Genomic DNA, 6881 nt, shown 5'->3' on the forward strand with positions numbered 1-6881 from the left:
AGAATCAAGGTCTGTTTTTGTTCCAATTCTATCATAAGTTGGATAAAGATAGAGTAATGGCTGGTGGTCCTTCCTTGGAACATTGAAAGTCATATAGTCATTGTTAGTTAAAGAAGACAAGGTGTCCATGATATTCTTAACAAAATAGAACAAGGTGTTAGGTGTTCTTAATAAGATAAGGTGTCATATCATTAATTTGAACAGCTGTAATTGGTATTGTGTTCATTTTTGTTAAAGAGAGTGTGAGAGAGAAATAACAACTTCTTAAAATCAAATCACTTAGGTGAAGTTTGATGTCATTTTCTTTTTCTCTGGAAATTATTTATGTTGTGAATACCATCCATCACATGAAGAGAAAAAGTATTTTGATTACTTTTTATTTCATATACTATTTCTAATTATCTCGTATTTCTAATGAGTAATGCTATTCATACACCCAATTATTACATCAATACTTATATCCAACAGTACTTTACAATAGGCACTAAATTTGGTTAATGCAGTGTAAAAATTTGGTTAATGCACTAATGAAGTTGGTTAATGCAACATCCAGGTATTAAAAATAATTTTTAGCAGTCACTAAACTTGGTTAATGCAGTGTAAAAACTTGGTTAATTAAGTAATAAAGTTGGTTAATGCAACATTCAGGTATTAAAAATATTTTTTAGCAGTCATCAAACTTGGTTAATGCAGTGTAAAAACTTAGTTAATGCAGTAATGAAGTTGGTTAATGCACGTCTAGGTATTAAAAATAAACGTTCGTACATGAATAATATCCGTCCGTACATAAATAGTATTCCTCCGTACATGAACAGTGTCGTCCGTACATGAACAGTGCCGCCCGTACATACGGTGTAGGTGTAAGAATAACATTTCCGATTTCTAATATACCTATTTATAAAATAATAATATTATGATTAAAATAATATTTTTGATTTTTGTATTATAAAAAAAATTTATTAATTAAATTGATAGCAAACTTCGGTATAAATTTTTATATAAAAGAATGAATTTGCAAACAATCTCACAATATCAAAAAAGATTCACCTATAATCTCTACCATTTATTTTAAAATTCAATGGTTCAGATTCATTCTCACATCCTCATATAAATATGTCATTCTCATATGAAGTGCCATATATATATATATATATATATATATATATATATATATATATATATATATATATATATATATATATATATATATATATATATATATATATATATATATATATATATATATATAAGGATGAAAATCTCTTGACACTGGACAGCCCAGTCTAGTTCAGCCCAAGAATATGATAGCTTGAGTGGGCCAAACTTGTAATTCTTAATTAATAGAATAAAATATTAAAGTGGGCAAAAGTTTTCTCACCCCCAACATTCATTTCAAAATATGATTTCAAAGCAATTACTAAATTTGTGTCATCATAACATTTGGGGTATACACACTTCTACATGGTTGATAGGAGCATCCAAGTAATATATATTTTGCAATGGCCATTCTGGACTAAACCTATTGCGTAGTGGGTACCTCTTTTTAAAAATATAGAATATCTATGAGGACTTGAAAGGTATCAACCAATTGTTTATAAAAAAGAAAACAAATATATCAACCATGTCCAACCTAAATATTCTTTTTATGTTTCTGCGTAAAGCAGATACATCAAGCTTGCAACTTGGAAAATAATTCTTTAAACTATGCAAGGTCACATAAATAGCAAAAGTCTCTCAATTTTTTCAACATTCCTGCATTTTTAATATTGAGTTTGAATTTGAAGCCACATATGAAATCATTTTATTCGAAAGAAAAAGGAGATTTATTATTCATGTCCCATCTCTAAAATACATTGGGCTAAAATGATGTTGGAAGTATCTTCAATTCAATATCTATTCTATTGTTTTCTACATGAGCATAATGGGCTAGCATACAGGCCACTACATTTTTGGCCTTATTGGAAAAATCCACTTTAGTTATTTTTAAGGGAATTTCTTTTTCTATTTCTATGCCTTCTCATAAATCCTTGATGAAAACTCTATAATGTTCTTAGAGTTCAAAGATGCATCTTCAGAAACACATATTCTACACAAAATTGAACGTAAACGAGTGGTCCGCCCTTATTATACTTAATTTTAGTTTAGAATTGCATCTTCGAAATTGTGTTTAATATAATTCGGAGATGCATATCTGAAAATAACATAGATACCTCAAAACATAAACAGATATAGTATGAGCAAGATCTAAAAACCACAACAACTTGAGATTAAATTAAAACACTCAATATTAAATAAATAGTTGAAATACATTAATTTAACATTACATGTCGTTATACACGGGTAATTCAGGACGTTTCAACATATTGATAATAGATTCTGTGGATCTTGCAATATTCACGTTCACTTCAACCGAGCCCTTTATTGCTTAACGGCAAAAATAATCTCCACATAACCTCTCAATCTCCATTTGTCTTTATTACGAAGTTGGTGAATTGTATCTTCCCTTTGCTGTCAAACGAGGGGAAACGATACTCGATATCACAAGAGAGTATTCAGTTTGGATATCAGAGCGGCGAGAAGTGAGTCCTCGGTGACCCTAAATTGTAGTGGCTTCTCACCATTGAAATACACAAAAGCAAGGTGGAGATATGTGTTCATTATCAAATTATGGTGTGTTTTGTAGAAAACATAGGATGAGAGACACCCTATGTATACAAGTTTTGGCACATTTTGGACCTTAGAAACTTTATTCTGTCATTTGTGCATTTTTCGGAGATGCATATCCGGATAAATCCTATTTTTTACGGAAAGGTTGTTTATGGATATGCACATCCGTAAAGTACCCTTTGTATTTTTTTGTAATTATTATGGGTTTTATCTGAATATGCATATCCAGAATCACCCCTGAACCAAAAACAAACCATAAACTTTGTATGCATAAACAAAAGTTGTAAAGCATAAAATTTGTAAACAGAAACAATCGACATTTACACCATCATTGATGAATATATATTATTTATGTATTAAATTATATCAAGATTATGAGGATAATACATTCAATAAAGTGTATCGATTACAATCTAAAATGTATCAAAAGGTGTTTCACCGCATAAATCTACAATTGCTTCCTCCTTCAATTTTTTTATTAATTGATTCTCTTTCAAGCTCACTCAATTCGGTCAACTCTTCCATCCTTTCCAAAAATTGATCCGGCCAAGTTTTTGTCTCTTTTGAGGAATGAGTCGTTTACTTCAACGATATACTTGGTATAGGACAGTCCGATTTCAAATAAACCTCAACAAAATGTAGTAATTTTGAAAGCCACCCAAAACACATGATACGTCTGGAAGGGTCTTGAGGAGGGCCACTCTAAAGTGGAAGAATTGTCTTCAAGAAACAATATTTTATCAGATTGATACACACCCTGTTATATGCACCTGCTATAAGATGGCCTATTTTAGGGAAGCACATCCATTTTAAAAACGGCGTGGAACCACTAACACAAGGAGTAAGAGCATCATGAATTGCATCAAAATTTTCTTTTTTCCTGTATAGCAATGTGTAGAATTCCCTATGCGTCGTCAACTCTTTCAAAATTTATTGGCGGATTAGAAAGTGATTCTCCTATCCTCTAACGGACAAGCCAAATACGGCCCGATAACCACAATTACCATGCTCTTTTACATTTACAATCTATTCATTATGTTGGTGCATAAGAAATGCCACAATCTACTCATTGTGTTGGTGCATAAAAAGCGGAATTTCTTGAATAAAGATTATTTTTATATCGGCGGTGAAAGAGGTGGTTTGCTAATACAAGCACCCTTATAAACATTTTTTTGAGATTTTGGAGTTTGAGAATCCGTAAAATGTGAATCAACATGTTCAAAGCATCATAAATTTCCATCTAGTGTCGGTTTTACCTTTTTAGGGGCACCATTGAAGCATATGTTCAATTTTTTAGCCTTCACGCTGGCCCATTGAAACATATGTTCAAGAGTAGTAAACACTTGTTCATTTCTAAATTGTTGACCAACATCTATCTCGACAATAACCGGTCTAGCACCCAATTTAACTTCATCCTTCACCTCATCCGGATTAACATCATCATTCACTTCATCCGATTTTACATCATTACTTATAGCAACTTTGATAAACATATTCTGGTGCAACATATCTGATACGAACCAAAACAAAAAAAAAGGTTTAAAAAATTACTGTAATAGGCAAATCCGGAGACGCACATCTGAAACATGTAACAAATGAATTCGGAGATGCATCTTCGGACTCAATGTTTAGTTTTTCGGCTCAAGAACAAGATTAATGCAAGTAATGATGGATGAAATGAATGAACTTTACCTTAGATTAGAGTTTCTTTTGCTTCCTTTGATGTGATAAAACACAAGAATGATGATTTGAAGTTGAAAAGTTGATTAAAATTGAATTTTTAAGGGTTTTGGATTATGGAGGAGTTATGAAGTGTGGGAGAGATGATCATGCAAGACGGTGATATATTCAATTTCCCTCTTGACATTTTTGGAGATACATCTGCGAAAATATCACTGAATGGTTAAATAAGCCACCTCAATGAAAAATGCTTAGCAATTGGGTTCAAGAGTGTTTTCGAATATGCATATCCAAATACACCTCAAAAAAGATATGGAGATGCATCTCCAAACCAATTTTTGACAAAAATTGGAGTAGCTACTTGATTTATGAAAGATCAGGTGATTTAAGATGCATTTGGAGATGCATCTCCAAAAACTCCTGAGAGCAATTTGGATTTTCAAAGGTATCAGCCACACCCTAAGGGTTGGAAAATAAATTCTCTATTTTTATGTTCTTGTAATAGTTACCTAGTTTATAGTTGAGCTTTCCCTTTGATCCAGAGTGTACCTCTGCCTTTTCTAAATGTTTCATAAAATTTCTTCCTTGTTTGACAGATAATTGAGCGACTGTTATTTCTTATTCGTGAACAACTTTTTAGACTCTAATTTATGTCGTTTGATAAATATCTAAATTAAGTGGATTTCAATAGGATAAATAGGATACTTATTGACTTGTTTTACAAGAAAATGTGTAAAAAAACCTCCCACTTATTGTGCATATTTGATAAGATAGGTTTTAGTAAAAATCATAATTTCTTTGACCTTTTTCCACACTTTATGTAGGGCAACACACCAGCAAGGATAAACTAATATGGGAAATGAAGCAATTCTCTAGGTCATGAAAATCGGTGGCCTAGCGAGCAATAACAAAGAGTTTGAGGGATCTCACAAAAAAACACCTTGCAAGGAATGCAAATTTTTTATGGAACATTGGATTAATTAGAACTTCAACTTTTAGTATGGGCTTATATAGTTAGCCTTATTAAAATCTTACATAGGCTCATATAAACATCCTATTTAGTTATGGAGAAATTATTTTGACACCCTATTTTTTATACATGACACCTTTGATCTCTTCAATTTTTTTTTTTTTTTTTATATTGACAAAAATATTTCTCTCATTTTTCTATAATAAAGTGTTGATAATTTTTCATTTTCGTGTTTTTAATAAATCTTTTAAAAAATTCAATATGCATTTTACCGTCCTTTCAAAAATTTCAATAAAACCATGTGAATTTATGAATTTTTGAAAAAAATTGCTAATTCATATCCGCTACGATAAAAAATTGAAGTTATACTATTGGATTTTTTTTGATAAATCTGCTATATTTTATATTTATTTTCAAAAATTTATTGTTATATCAAATATTTAAAAAATTCGATATAAAAATATGATTTTATACTAATTTTTTTTAAGATATCTTTTTTTTTTTAAAGTATGCTTTATATCATTTTAAGAAAAACTAATATAAAATCTATGCTTTTATACCCATTTTATTTTAAAATCAATATTATACCCTTTTTTTTTCAAAATCTGATGTAAAAGCTTTAATTTTATACCAGATTATTTCTTTTTTAAAATACGATATTAATTTTCAAAAAATTATTTACGGATATTATTGCAAAAGTGCTACTAACAGAGGGGGTGTTAGGTACAATAATAACAAGGGATAATGTCTCTTAGATATGCACCTATAAAGTAAGCGTATTTGCTATTGCTATGACGAAAAAAAAAAAAAAAAGCCTATTTGCAGAATAATTCACCCCTCAAAATTTAAAAATGCTAAATTTATCTTTTTTAAATTTAGAATGTTTTTTACTTCAACATATGTTTTTCAGATTACTATTTTGGAAATTTATCCACAGCTTACTAAGTTTTTTCGAAATGTTTATTGAATTAATTTTTAAAAGTTTATCCACAACTTATTCGTGAGAAATTTATATTTTTCGTGGTTAAACTTTGTGATCGGATAATTTGTAAAAACAATTTTCAGAAAATTACTGTGGGGGGTAAATTTATATTTTTGTGAATAAAATTATAAGATAGAGTACATTAAAAAAAATATCGAAAAATATTACGTATGGCTAACCAAGTTTTTAAAAAATTAATCGTGACTTAACCATTGATATCTGTGAGTTCTTTCAATTTATAAAAAAGATAACCTACCATCATTTATGGTTTTGGTAAAAATAATTGTTAATAGTTTATTGTAATTTACAATTGTTTTCTTATTATTCTAGAATTGGTGGGTTGTCCTCAAACAAAGGCATGGACTTAACTTGTTGCAGGATCTCGAATTCAAATTCTAAAAATATGGCGATTGTACTGCATCTTATAAACAATTTCATTATTTATTAAGAGCTTAAACTAAATGTAATCTTGGTTGAATTCATGTAGCATTCAAGTGCTCTAGAACATGATAAAAATTCATGACTTGATTATTTTGGAATGTGCGGTAGTTGCTTGTTTTTTTAAAACTCGAATTTACTAAG

This window comes from Vicia villosa, linkage group LG7 (genome assembly GCF_029867415.1).
Source record: "Vicia villosa cultivar HV-30 ecotype Madison, WI linkage group LG7, Vvil1.0, whole genome shotgun sequence".
Lineage (NCBI taxonomy): Eukaryota > Viridiplantae > Streptophyta > Magnoliopsida > Fabales > Fabaceae > Vicia > Vicia villosa.